The 13,784-nt window shown below is 35.5% G+C and overlaps 2 non-coding genes and 1 pseudogene across 2 annotated transcripts; 2 read left to right on the forward strand and 1 right to left on the reverse strand.

Moving 5' to 3' along the window:
- LOC141322867 (uncharacterized) overlaps positions 1–13,784 on the forward strand; it is a 677,976-nt pseudogene that overhangs the window by 427,640 nt on the left and 236,552 nt on the right.
- Positions 5,133–5,214, reverse strand: trnas-gcu (transfer RNA serine (anticodon GCU)). Its single transcript has one exon. It is a non-coding gene; the product is annotated as a tRNA-Ser (tRNA).
- LOC141283924 (U4 spliceosomal RNA) lies at positions 5,678–5,818 on the forward strand. Its single transcript, XR_012338296.1, has one exon. It is a non-coding gene; the product is annotated as a U4 spliceosomal RNA (small nuclear RNA).

Genomic DNA, 13,784 nt, shown 5'->3' on the forward strand with positions numbered 1-13,784 from the left:
CTTTTCAAAGTAAGTAATACATGTTTTCTACTTTCTTCCTCTCTGTTTACAATGTTCTCAATTGGTAACTCGTTACGTTTTCGTCCGTCGTTCATCCGTGTTTGGCGTTCACAAACTTTTGACTCGCGAATTGCCCATAATGAAACACTGTTTAAATGTAATCTAACTTTCTAAAGTCCATTTACTCGTTCTTAAGTTCGATTTAAATGGGGGAAAAACGCGTTTCAGCTGTAAGTGCAGTCATCCCTTATGACAATTTACCTTGTTTTTACTATAGTAAAAGCGTAGTAACCATGTTGTGTTTTTGGCTGATCGATTACAACTGTATGAACACAGTCTTACTATAAATGAAAATCTGAATGAACAGCAACAACAAAAAACGTTGTGCTTGTGTTTGTCGTCATTTACCATGGCTTTACTATAGTGAAAGTGTAGTAATCATGTTTTCTTTTCATTACTTGCCTATAATCTCACATATTAAACACAATTGTGCCTGTAATCGTACTTATTAAACTCAGTTTACTCGTTCTTTAAGTGTAAACACAGTCTTACTATAAATAAAAATATGAATGAAAAAAAAACCAAGTCATTTACCATGCTTTTACTATAGTGAAAGTGTAGTAATCATGTTTTGTTTCCATGATTTGCCTATAATCTTACATATAAAACACCATTTGCCTGTAATTTTGCATAGTAAACACATCTATTCTATTTAAAGTTTGATTTGGATTTAAAAAATATGTTTAGTTGTAGACATTGTCATTTCTAATTAACATTTAATGTGATTTTGCTGTGTGAATGTAGTAATCAAGTTTTGTGTTTGCAGATGGATTACTATTTATATAAACACAGATGCAAGTGCTACAAATAATAATTTAAATGAAAATGCAATGTTATATAGACATCCCTTACAAAAATTAACCATGGTTTAAGTAAAGTGTACTTACTATGTTCTTTGTTTTTTTGTTTTGTTTTTTTTTTTCTCAGATTGATTATCATATGTATAACCACAGCTTTTAACTAACAATGTACTTTATTTTACATTGTCATTAATACATGCTATATGTAGTTACTATAGTAATAACAGTAAATTATGCATAATTGGATGCAACTAACTGTAAACCAAACAAAACAATAATCTTATCCCTATCGTAACTGCATGTAGTAATTTCATATTCAAATACTTATATGTATAATTGTAGTGTAACACCTTTAATTAAATGTGTAACCTTGTTTTGCTTTATTAGCAATAAAATAATGTTTAATTGTTGTAATGGGTGCCATTATTTAGTCAGCTTGAATATATATATTGTTGTATCATTATAAAAAAATTAAAAACATTTGTGTAGTTGTCCAATACCTGCAAAATGCACATTACTAACTATTTTTTCCCTATTATATTTAGATGAGCACTAAGCCAAAGAGCCACAAGGTCATGGGTGTTGGCGAGTGGATGGCCAGGTTGAGGACTTTTGCCAGCTCTGGGGTTTTGTCCGTCTGGAGGCAACAGACCAGCACCACGGCAGCGGAAGTGGTACAACCTCTATCAGAAGGTAAAGTTACCTGTATCTTATTGTAGAATATGAATGTGTACATTATTTGTCAAACATTTTTACACGTGACTGTGTTTAATGTTTTGAAAGAAGTGTCTTTTGCTCATTCAGCCTGCATTTATTTGATCAAAAATATAGTAAAAACAGCAATATAATTTGTACTGCATATTTGTATTTATTTTGTTATTTTTTAATGAAAACTGTGATACGTTTTGCAGAATTCATTGATGAATAAAAAGTTAAAAAGAACAGCATTAATTTCTTAAAAAAAAAAAACTTTTGAACAGTACTGTATATTGTTACAGAAGATTTTCTATTATATTTCTAATGCTGTTCTTTATTTAACTTTTTAATGATTTCTAAAATGATTGCTAAATATATTCAGCGTTGATGACAGAAATAAATTAAATTTAAAGAATATGTAACTGTAAATTTAAACTGTATTAACATTTTATAATATTATTCATGTTTTTTATATTTTTTATTAAATAAATGCAGGACTGATGAGCATAAGACACTTCTTTCAAAAACATTAAAAATAGCAATGAGTCCAAACTTTTGACTGATCCTGTATTTGTGTGTTTTATTTATTATTATTTTTTTCATAGGAGAGCTGCTTGCTCAGACTGGACAGCCCCTGGTAGTGGACCCTGACTCAGAAGAGACAGAGAACATGCTGGAGGATGTGGATGAAGGTGAGGATGAAGAAGACGAGGGCTTCAGGGAGGACCAAACACTTGACATTACTGAGTCGAGTCTTACTGATGACCCAAGCTTCTCTCTGTCCTCCACCCAGCATGATGCCTCCTTCACGCCAGGTGCCTCAGCATCTCCTGACGAGTCTGTGGTATGTAAATATCTCATTTAATGTATGTATGTAATTATGTTTTATGTAATATTGTTAAATTTCTAGGGAAAAAATATAATTTGTGCTGACCTGTAGCTTTTTGTCTGAAGTTGAAAAAAAAAAATCTAGAAAAATATTTATATTTATTTGTTTTTTTTTGTCCCACTTCACTGTACTCATAATGTTGTTTATTTAATAATTTTTTTTTTGTATTTTTCTCACAGGCTTTGCATAGTGCTGGTGTGCTGGACAAAGTGGACAGCCTTGTGGAGTATCTTGTGGAGCTCAGGAATCAGCCATCTCTGGCTCTCACCAACCATCAGGTCAGTTTCTCTTCTTGACCTGTCATATGTTAACACTACCACTTGTTTTGTTTTCTCATTTGCCATGTATTATATGCTCTCTCTGCTTAGGTGAGCAATATAGTTGGCAGAACCTGCTGGATTACGATAAGAAGAGAGTGATGTTTGCTACCAGACACCAGAGCAGGCTGGACACAGGTTCACTCCAGGGGTGGAGAGCGTGAAGAGGCATACATTCACCACCACTGCCCCACTTGCCCAGTGGCCAGATTGTTGTCGCCTGATAGAGACCATTTCAAGCTCTGTGCCATCCATAAGAGTCCAAAAAATAAAGGGGATAAAGTTTTATTTATGTGTATTGTTTTCTGCTTTCTATTCTTTTGCACTTGCAATGAATGCACTAGTGCCATGGACATTAAGACAGTTTTATTTAATAGTATAGTTTTGTTTTCTGTTCTTTAGCACTTTCAAAACATGCACAGGAGTCATTAATATTTTAAAGTTTTATTCATTTGTATTGTTCTGTGCTTTCTGTTCTTTTCACTTGCAGTTAATGCACAAGAGCCATGGACATTGGACGGTTTTATTTATATGTATAGCTCTGTTTTCTGTTCTTTTGCACTTGCAAAAAATGCACAAGAGTCATGGACAATAGAAAGTATTATTAAGAGATATTATTCTGTTTTCTGCACATGCAACATAACTATAAGAATAAAAATGTAAAAAAAAAAAATGAATAATGAATAATTGGCTATGACTGATTGAAAAATAAAAGTTTGGTCATGATTAAATAACTCTTTTTGTATGTCTTTGTTACAGTATCATTTAACGGTTATAGGCCCTTTTAAAAATGTTGATAAATTTGGGGATTATTTAATAAATAAATGTACAATTTTTTGTACTATAAGTTTTAGAACATAACTACAGCAGAAATATATTTAAAGTGCAAAACCTTTGAATAAGATATCAATAATCAGTAATATAAATCTAATAAAATATTATTTAAATTCATTAATTCAAATAATTTCATTCATTTGGACATCATTTATGTGATAATTACTGATAAATAAAACATTCAGTAAACACTTCAATGTATGGCAACACTAATATGAACTGGAAAGCTTGTGATCATCCTTACTCCCATATAAATGTACAGGAAAATAGAGAAAACATTTTTTTTTCAGATAATTTATTGTAAATATACACTCCATAAACATTGCTTTGAAGTTCAAAGAGATAAAATTCCCTTTCATTTCTTTTCTCCTCATTTTTTCCTTTTTTCTCTCTCTTTTTTCTTTCTTTTTCTCTTTTCCCCCCTTCTTCCTTTTCTTCCCCCCCTTAACAGACTATTGTTCCCCAGCTTTGGCGCAATCGGTTAGCGCGTTCGGCTGTTAACCGAAAGGTTGGTGGTTCGAGCCCACCCAGGGACGTGTGAAATGCCGGAGTTTTGCACGCGCGTCAGGTGTCCACTAACGCCTATGCCATTCTTAGGGTTGCGAGGCACAGCTTTCTCAGGGCGTTTATCTTGTGCACCTTCAATAAGCTGGCTTGTTTTAAAAGAATTCAGCGGCGGGCATTTGGTGAACATTTTCACCAGCTCGAGTAGTTTGCTGTGGCATGTGGATGCCTTCTTTACTGATGATCTGTCTCTGGGGCTCATCTAGTTGACATAGTATCCGCTGACATTCGGCTGAAGGTGCTGATCCACCATCTGCTCTTGGTACGGACTGGAACCGGGGGACTGTAGTGACCATCAGATCGGAATACAGAATGGATCTGGTGGCTACGGTGACCTCAGAATAAGAAGAAACAGACTAATATTAATGTAGATGCAAAAGTTCCATGTTGCCACAAAGTCAATACCCAATACCCCACCGGGATGACTTGAAATACAGTCAGCATCGGCAATTTTTGCCAGTCTCTCTGGAGGCTTGTTGAGAAAGATAGTCTTGCTTCGTTTTGTTTCCTTTTATTGGCGTGGCTGGTTGTTGGTCCTCGTCAAAGAGGTGTCCACCGATCATAGCGTGCCGGAGCCAGAAGACTTGTTGTTTTGTCAATATGTTCTCAAGACTTTGCGGCAGGTATCAATAAACTACAGCACAATCACAGCTCTCCGCTACCCATCGTAAACAGGTTGGGCCTGTCTGTTCCGGTGGGCTCTCAGTGGTGCTAAAGCATCAAATGAAGAGGATGGGATTCGAACCCACACAAACCAAGGCGTGCCGAGCACAACGGGCTAGCCTTGCATCGCCTTAACCACTCGACCACCTTTCGTTTTGCGCGGTCCTTTTGTTTAACACTCCCGATTCAGACCACCAGCTCATTAGTAGAGCGCTCAGTGAACTGAACTGAGTGTGTCAGATAGGGAAGACACACAAAAATTGCAGAGTGGGGTCCCCAGGACCGAGGATCACTGCTAAATGTACCGAATGACGAGGATGGGATTCGAACCCACGCGTGCAGAGCACAATGGATTAGCAGTCCATCGCCTTAACCACTCGGCCACCTCGTCGTATTACGTGCCATCTTTTATTTAGCACTCCCAATTCAGATCATCAGCTCATTAGTAGAGAACTCAAAGAACTGAACTGAGTGTGTTAGATAAGGAGGACACACAAAAAGTTCAGCATGGGGTCCCCAGGACCTAGATTAAGGTCCAGTGCTAAAGGAACCGAACGACAAGGATGGGATTAGCAGTCCATCGCCTTAACCACTCGGCCTCCCCGCCCCCTTGCTGACTGAGAGAGGCCATGCTGCGGACCTTTTCAGCTGCTGCTGCTGTGCTTTCAGCAGGCTGTTTTGAGCACAGAGGGAATAGTGAATGAGCCGTCTTTTACACACCTCTAATCTGTTCCGTAGAAACACGGTGCAGCAACCCGTGCCAGGAGACTGTTTGTGCGGCAGTTTAAAGCTTGCTACCACCTTGTCGGTTCACATCCACGTAGGTGCCTGCAAAGGTCACGACCGTCGGCGGCATTCTTTCGCAGAGGCAATATTGTAGCCTATGAGGTTAATCCGAGGCGCGATCATTGCTGGTTGAAAACTTTACCCAATACCCCGCCAGGATGACTTGAAATACAGTCAGCTTTGGCAATTTTTGCTAGCCTCTCTGGAGGCTTAGAGTATTGTTGAGAAAAAATAGCCTTGTTTCGTTTAGGTTTTGTTTCTCGTCGAAAAGGTGTCTGCTGATGATTGAGCGCCAGAGCCAGAAGGCTTGTTGTTTTGTAAATATGTCCTCAAGACGGGTATCATTAAACTGCAGCGCAATTACAGCTCACCGTTACCCATCGTAAACAGGTTGGGCCTGTCTGGTCCGGTGGGCTCTCAGTGGCGCTAAAGCTTCCAGTGCATGTCGAGCACAATGTATTAGCCTTCCACCGCCTTACCCGCTGGACCACCTCGTCATCTTGCGTGGTTTCTTTGTTTAACACTCCTGAACCATGTGCATGTGGATGCCTTCTTCGTCTTTTGTTTCAGCCGCCGAGGGCCTGTTTTCCACTGAGGCCCTGCGTCAAACTCCCTATGAGACACAATTGAACGTTAGTAGTAACCTCCGATTACGGCCGAATGTGGATTCTGCTCGGACGACGGGGCACCGGTACATCCTTTGTAGCTTTGGCTTGTTAGCCAAACGCTACAGCAGTTTGCCATTTCCCATGAAATCATCCTTGATTTCCTTAAGAAAGGTGCCCCAAATTGGTGGAAAATCACATCTCAACCATACGCTGTCCAAAGCATTGACCCGCCTTCACGCGGCAAAACAGAACGTGTTGTTGGCCCGCACTGCTGGGTCAAACTGCGCTTCCCAGAAACAGATTGGGTCAAAACCGACAGAAGAAAACTCTAAGCCTGCTCTAAGCCCTACCCACGGGGAGGGCTCGACAGTCTCGCACAACGCGAGAGCCTCCGTTTCGCCTGTGTAATTTGGGGGCCGATGAAAACTGGGTCCGACCCGGTGAAGAAGCCCACGACCAGCCCGGCTAGCTTTGGCGCAATCGGTTAGCGCGTTCGGCTGTTAACTGAAAGGTTGGTGGTTCGAGCCCACCCAGGGACTAGTTCAGTAGTCAGTGCACAAGTAAGACAGTCAGAGAGTTAATAGAGTTATATATAAAATTTATAAAATATACAAATTACCAAAAAGGTTTATATTTAGGCAGGCTATTTTTAATTTATAACTGGTATTCAATTATTTGTTCATCATATCTAATATATTACACTTTCATGAAATCATTCAGAATAATTAATAGAAAGAAAAATCAATGCAAACTAAATCTCTGGGTGAGTCTCAATCAGCTCCTAGTTCAGTAGTCAGTGCACTAGTAAGACAGTCAGAGTTAATAGACTAATATATACATTTGTAAAAAATATACGAATTACCCAGAGGGTTCATATTTAGGCAGGCTATTTTTGATTTAGATATGGTATTCAATTACTTAAACATTATGTCTCATGAACTCATTCTCGGTTGTGATTCACTCGTTTGTGTTTGTTGTTGTCGTTTGTAGTCCGCTGAATCGAATCACTGAATCATTTCACAAATGATTTGATTCAAATGATTCGGATTCTGAGTCTCTCACTTCTTATCATCACTCGATTGATTCACGATATAGAGAGAGAAATGAGACGCACATTCTCTGTTACTAAAGGCTAACGTCTTCAGTATCTCTAAAGCATTACAACGTTATATTTAATAATGATGCATTTACATAGCTTGTAAAAAACGCTTTATTGATGCAGCAATATCCATTGGTTTAAAAACTTTAAATCCACAAACTTTTCTTCAGGCGACTCACAACAGATGAGGAGCGCAGCGCAGCTTTATGACGTCACATCACCAGAGCAAAATAAAAGTCCCATTGGTGCACTGCTCTCTAGAATCACAAATATATCATAGAAATGTTGATTATAGAATAGAATTTCGTACCCATATGATGATGCTTTTTTAAAAGTTATTAACATCGTAAATCTATTAATATTATTCTCTATTTTTATGTACATTTATAACACTTTGTTTTATGTTGATATACCTTGCCATTAAATTCACATTAAACTAGTTCATGCTGCTGTTTAACTGTTACAAAGAGGGTGTGTTGGCAAATTTGAACTATCACTCTTCTGACTATTGTAATCAATCTCTTGTTATTGTGTTTGTTTGTTTATTCCTTTTGGAAAGTTGCTGAAACACTGTCAGGGTTTTTTTTTATTTTGCTATTGAAGCAAATGTGTCAGTTTCTATTTACCACTACAGAAGTTTATTTATAAGGAAAATGACTTAGATTTCCCCAGAGTATTATTACTTTTTTAAATTTGTATATAATCTGTGATAAAATATGATTATAATATAAACAAGTAACATATTAAGATTTAAGTTTTGGAAATGCATTTACAAAGAAAAGTCATTAATAAGAGATCCACACTGAAAATGAACAAATCTTCTGTAAGGATTGGATGGAAAGATAATATGGTCTGTATTTGATCTTTTCTATTTCAATGGTAATGTTTTTTTATGATGATTTGGTTTTAAATACTTTTTTTTTTTTTTTTGCAGTGTAAAGGAATATGGTTAATTCATTGTTACCTTTTCAGTTTCGTTGATTGGCAAAAATATGCCAACATATTCAGTTCACTCCATATCTTAATGAGCTCATGAGCTACATCTTCAATATCTACATGATTATAGTGAAATTAAAAGCAAAATACCTGCAATATCCAGTTAGTCCTGTAGTAAACTCAGAAGAGAAGATCAGGAGACTGAGTGAATCTTTATCAGATCTTGATAGAGCTGGTACTGTGTGACGCTGCGGTCATCCAGACTGACTAAAGCACTTAGTCACTGTAGTTTTATTCAGATTTCAGGATCATCATTAGAAGATAAAATATGCAAAGGCTGTAAGCAGTTACAAGAATTTGTCCAGATTTTCAGCGACTCTAATCCAATCAGCAGAACTATAGACTCATTATCACAGAGATCAGGGAAAGTCTCACCTTCAGCCTCTGCATTCATATTTAACTCAGATATTGATCAGAAACAAAGACACCAATTAAAGAAATGAGGCAGAAACATCAACAGCCAATAAAGACAAAAGGTGACACTTACCATCATTTCACATTCATATTCACACACTCCTAAAGCCAAATATATTCATTTAAAATTTAAATGACATTTATCTTTCTGATCAACACAATGGAAACAGTGACAGGAAAACCAAATATAGGCATTAGAGAACACCAGGACAAACAAGGAGCACATTGTAAAAAAAAAAAAAAAAAAAAAACAAGGACAGTCCATAGGTGTGACAATCATTACTGCAAAAAGCACAATTATATTGGTTGAAATAAAATTATTGCTTAGGAAATTAAGCGGAAATTTTCAATTGTAAATTAATCTCTTTTTCTTTAGGTGTGTGTGAATACAAATGTAAAATGAGACTGTCATCTTTTGTCTGTGATACTCTTGATGTTTCTGCCTCATTTCTTTAATTGTTGTGATTGTTAATGCTAATGAACACTTGAGTTGTGTGTGAATGTCTTTCCCTGATCTCTGTGATCATGAGTGTTATAGTTAGAGTATAGTATAGATCTGCTCACATCCCTTGAATACTGTGTTTAAGCTCGTGATCTGAGAGCTTTGTCTTCATCTGTAAGAACAGCCTCCTGAAATCTGTCTAAAACTCCAGTGATTGAGTGTTTTAGTCAGTCTGGATGACCGCAGCGACACACAGCACCAGCTCAAACAAGTCTCCTGATCTTCATTTTCCTGCAGGTGTATTAAAGGTATTTTGTTTTCAAAACATTTAACTTCACTAAAATCGTAACACTAATACAATATGTTTTTTTTTCTGATAGATGTACTTCTAGTTAAAGTTTCTAATAAACAGTTTATTGTGTCTTGTATTTATTACCTAAACTTTTCACTGTTAATAAAAGAAGATATTGAGTGAACTGAATATGTTGGTATATTTTTGCCAATTTATCGAAACTGAAAAGGTAATAATGAATTAACCATATTCCTTTACACTGAAAAAATGTATTTAAAACCAAATTACCATTTAAAAATAAAAAACATTACCACTGAAATAGAAAAGATCAAATACAGACCATATTATCATTTCCATCCAATCCTTACAGAGGATTTGTTCATTTTCAGTGTGGATCTGTTATTAATGACTTTTGTTTGTAAATGCACTGCCAACAACTGAAATTTTAATATTTTACTTGTTTATATTATAATCATATTTTAGCACAGATTATATAACAATTTAAAAAAGTAATAATACTCTGGGGAAATGTAAGTCATAATTCATTATAAATAAACTTCTGTAGTGGTAAATAGAAACTGACACAAATATATTTTTGTGTCCTCATTTGCCCTAATAGCAAAATAAAACTAAAAACCCAGACAGTGTTTCAGTAACTTTCCAAAAGAATAAATAAATAAATAAACAAACAAACAAAATAACGAGATTGATTACAATAGTCAAAAGATTGATAGATCAAATTTGTCATCACACCCTCTTTGTAACAGTTAAACAGCAGCATGAACTAGTTTAATGTGAATTTAATGGCAAGGTTCATCAACATAAAACAAAGTGTTATAAATGTACATAAAAAATAGAGAGTAATATTAATAGATTTAAGAAGTAAGTAACTTTAGAAAAGCATCATGATATGGGTACGAAATTCTATTCTATATACAACATTTCTATGATATATTTGTGATTCTAGAGAGCAGTGAACCAATGGGACTTTTATTTTGCTCTGATGATGTGACGTCATAAATCTGCGCCTCGCTCCTCATCTGTTGTGAATCACCTGAAGAAAGGTTTGTGCTTTTAAAGTTTTTAAACCAATGGACATTGTTGCATCAATAAAGCGTTTTTACAAGCTATGTAATATAAATGTAATGCTTTATTTAGTGCTACTGAAGACGTTAGCCTTTAATAACACAGAAGATGCGTCTCATTTCTCTCTCTATATCATGAATCAATCGTGTGATGATAAGAAGTGATGAGAGAAACTGAGAATCCGAATCATTTGAATCAAATCATTTGTGAAATGATTCAGTGATTCAATTCAGCGGCACGCGGATTACAAACGACAACAACAAACACAAACGAGTGAATCACAACCGAGAATGATTTCATTAAAGTGTAGCATATTAGATACCATAAATAATTGAATTCCAAATATAGATCAAAATAGCCTATATATTTTATACCTTCAATATAAGTCTATTAATTTATTTATAATACTGAGTCTATTGAAGTCTATTAACTCTCTTGATTGTCTTACTAGTGCACTGACTACTGAACTAGGAGCTGATTGAGACGCACCCAGAGATTTAGTTTGCATTGATTTTTTTTTTTCTATTATTTATTCTCATCTTAAACAGGACAAAGTGTTCAAACACACAGAAAAACTCCTGGAGAATCAACAGAGATCCATGTAACACACTGTTAAGATGGCGTTAATTAAAGAGGAGAATGAAGACATGAAGATTGAAGAAGCATTCAGAGTCAAACATGAAGATACTGAGGAACAAACAAACATGGGGTTTATTAAAGAGGAGAGTAAAAACATATGGACTGAAGAAGCATTTAGAGTCAAACATGAAGATACTGAGGAACAAACAAACATGGGGTTTATTAAAGAGGAGAGTAAAAACATATGGACTGAAGAAGCATTTAGAGTCAAACATGAAGATACTGAGGAACAAACAAACATGGGGTTTATTAAAGAGGAGAGTAAAAACATATGGACTGAAGAAGCATTCAGAGTCAAACATGAAGATACTGAGGAACAAACAAACATGGGGTTTATTAAAGAGGAGAGTAAAAACATATGGACTGAAGAAGCATTTAGAGTCAAACATGAAGATACTGAGGAACAAACAGGTTGGTTTTTATTCTCAAACCTGAAGTCACTACAGAAATGAATGATATTTATGAATAATATCACACAAGTGTAGAAATGTTTTGACATTTGAGAGAAGTTGAGATCACATACTAATGCTGCCTTCAAGTACAGCTGAGAAGATCTTACTTTAGCACTGGCCATTTGTTATTATGAGATTGTGCATTTAAGTTGTAACAATAATATGGAATTAGCCTAAACCAAAGTTATATTTTTTTCTGTAACATTAAACCTAGTATCTGCCTCTAAAATTAAAACCATTGATTTCTAGCACTTTGTCTACTTATGAAAAAGTAACAAAGCAAACCTTGAAATGTGAGTAATCATGTTTGGCTTCTGCTTGCTATCTACATTTGTTAATTTAATGTATTTGGTAAGCAAATAAACAAGTAAACACTTAGGTTACACCTAAATTAATCTGCATACAATTGAAAACAGCCTTTTTTATTTTCTCTATCCACAAAAGCGTTTTCAGGCATTTTCCAAAAATTTTCTCATCCACACTGAAATGTTAGAAACGTTAAATTCGCCTTACTGTGCATGTGTGAAAACTCATAAAAGCTGACTGAGACTATACAGATGGAACAGGTTACACTTTTTCATGCAGTTTTTCTAGTAAGATCATTTCATTTACCATTTTTTTGTAGAACAAGACAATGTAGGACATACAGAAAAACAGTACAAAAAAACAGTGCTGTAATAAAGCAAGTCTGACAAAAAAATAAAAAATAAGCCAAAACAAAAGCACAAACATTGAAGTTAAACTCTGATGTAATTATGTGAGGTGTAAGATTGTAATGTATAAGTTGCACAGCTCTATATCTTGTGTGTATATAAAATCATTTAAAAATGGGGAATAAGGAAGAAAATGAGAAAAAAAGGAAAAAAAGAAGGAACAAAATATATTAAATATATAACCAGATAAATAGATCTATATCTGTTGAATATCAATATAATCAAGTAAATAAATAGATGACCACTGTTCAGGAGGCATCAGAGTGGAGCAGTAGGTCATACACCAAGGTACTGTGTTTTAACATATGAACAATAGAAACCAGTGATTCTCAAACTGGGGTGTGTACACAAAAAACAAAAGGTAAAGATTTGGCATTAATTTAACTCTACCCCAACTTAAGGTTAAGGTGATGAGTTGGCTTAAGTTGGGCTCAGGTGGTTGTTCTGTGGTGTTTCCCATACATTGATTAATTTGTGGCGACACAAATACCATATAACATGACCACAATATCAAAACTGACCACCACAAATAGATTTTCCAAAAGGCTTTAACTTTGTTGAACAAACATGAGAACTGTACGTTTCAAAATCATTGTTTTATATCACTGTATCTCTGAAGGAAACCTTCAGAACATTCCAAGAGAACCTTCTTCAGAACATTTTCGATGTAATTTTCATTTTGTCTGCATGTAATGCCTGATAAAGCTACCAGTCTCAGATGGAACATGTGAGTTCTCTCGATCTGAGAGCCAAGTCTTTTATAGTTGAGCACAGCAGTGCTCTCCTCGCTCTCGAGAGTCGCCTATGAGTTCAACATTCCCAAAGTGAGCATCAAAGTTCCATTCTCGTCGCTTAGATAAGTTCTCCGCTCCCTGAAGCTGCGTAGGAGTAAAGGCAAAGTCTTTAACAAAATCCTCAGGCAGGGTAACAGACAGGATTTTTCACTTTCAATTGGAAGTTTAAATTTAGTTTTTTTTTTTTATGTTTCCAGAGGTTTAATTATAATATTACAAATGTTTTTGACATAAATACTTTAAATCGAGTGATTTAATTTTATTTAAATAAGATTTTTGAGAGATTAATGACCGTTTTCCACCGCTTCTCTGACAGTCAGTTTTGGGGTGTTTTCCACTTAAAAGGTCAGTGTAACAGCCAACTTGTAGTATTGGCTAACAAAATTGCCCCCTTCATAAAACCTCAGAAGTAATTATTGTGTGATGAATTTTCCATCTGTCGTTTGAGTGCGGAGTTTGTCCCCTTTCTTTTTCCTAGTCTCTCTCTAAATTTGTTGAATTTTATTCCCTGGGAGACATAAAAATGGTATATAATAATTGAGATCGGTCTGTATAGATTTCCTAGATTTAATTAATTGTATAACAGCCAACTTAATCTGGACACCTTAGTATAGGATCTAGCATACATGCATTACATATC

This window comes from Garra rufa, chromosome 1, assembly GCF_049309525.1.
Source record: "Garra rufa chromosome 1, GarRuf1.0, whole genome shotgun sequence".
NCBI classification, from domain to species: Eukaryota; Metazoa; Chordata; class Actinopteri; order Cypriniformes; family Cyprinidae; genus Garra; species Garra rufa.